Below are 1,494 nucleotides of genomic sequence, written 5' to 3' on the forward strand. Positions count from 1 at the left end.
AGTTTCCGCGTCGTCGAGTGATTTGCTTATGTAAAAGATGGGTCGTTGCTCTCCTCGATCGTCTTTAACGAGTACACCACTGACGGCCGACTCTGAGACCGCAATATAAAGAAATAAGATTTCACCGAGCTCCGGCTTCGCTAAGATCGGTGGGGTCGATAAATAGTTCTTTAGCTCGTTGAATGCGCTGTGACAGGCTTCGGTCCACTCGAACTTGCCCTTGGTTTTGAGAAGCTGGTAAAATGGTAGACACTTGTCGGTCGATCTGGATATAAAACGATTTAGGGCGGCGATCCGTCCGGTTAGTCGTTGAACTTCTCTGGCATTCTTTGGTAGTGGCAAATCGATGATTGCCTTAATTTGCTTTGGGTTCGCCTCGATGCCTCGTCTGGTTACCAGGTACCCAAGGAATTCGCCGGACTTAACTGCAAAGGTGCATTTGGCTGGGTTCAGCTTCATCCCATACTTGTTTAGGGTGTCGAAACATTGTCGGAGATGAGTGATATGATCCTTTGCACGTTGAGATTTGACGAGCATGTCGTCGATATAAACCTCCATAGTCCGGCCGAGTTGCTCGGCGAACATTTTGTTGACTAGCCGTTGGTACGTCGCTCCTTCGTTTTTCAGGCCAAAGGGCATAACTTTATAATAGTAGGTCCCTCTATCCGTGATGAACAACGTTTTTTCCTGGTCGTCCTTGTGCATTAGAATCTGGTTGTAACCAGAGAAGGCATCCATAAAAGTTAATAGTTCGTTGCCGGCGGTTGCCTCGACGAGTTGATCAATTCTTGGCAATGGGAAACTATCTTTTGGACAGGCTTTGTTAAGATCGGTAAAATCGACGCAAACTCGCCACTTTCCATTCTTCTTTTTGACGACCACCGGGTTAGCTAACCACTCGGGATATTTCACTTCTACAATTGACCCGGCGCCAAGGAGTTTGTCAACTTCGTCGTTCACTGCTTGTGATCTTTCGGGACCTAACTTGCGCCGTTTTTGCTTGACCGGCTTATGCGTTGGATCGGCATTGAGTTCATGGGTTGTGACACTTGGATCGATCCCCTTCATATCAGTCACGCTCCATGCAAACGTCGAGATATTGGTTTTGAGGAAAAGTATCAACTCGTTTCGCATGGCGGCTATTATCTCTGTACCGATATTCATGCATCGTTTCTTGTCGTTTTCGTCTAGGTTCACCTCCTCGACCGCGGCAACGCCCTGTTGGACGGCAGTCGGCTTTCCGTCTGTTGGTGACGCGCTATCGTTGCCAACCCGCTGCTTTGATTGCTATAATTTCTTTCCGGTGCGAAGCTTATGCTCGATCAGGAAGCAGGCCCGTGCGGTTTGCTGATTGCCACGCAGTGTGTATATTCCTTTCGAAGTTGGGAACTTAACGCACTGATGATATGTTGACGGGACGGCTTTCATCTTGTGGAGCCATGGGGTTCCAAGGATGACGTTGTAGATCGTTGGCTTGTCGATAACTGCGAACCG

The sequence above is a fragment of the Camelina sativa genome, chromosome 15 (genome assembly GCF_000633955.1).
Source record: "Camelina sativa cultivar DH55 chromosome 15, Cs, whole genome shotgun sequence".
NCBI classification, from domain to species: domain Eukaryota; kingdom Viridiplantae; phylum Streptophyta; class Magnoliopsida; order Brassicales; family Brassicaceae; genus Camelina; species Camelina sativa.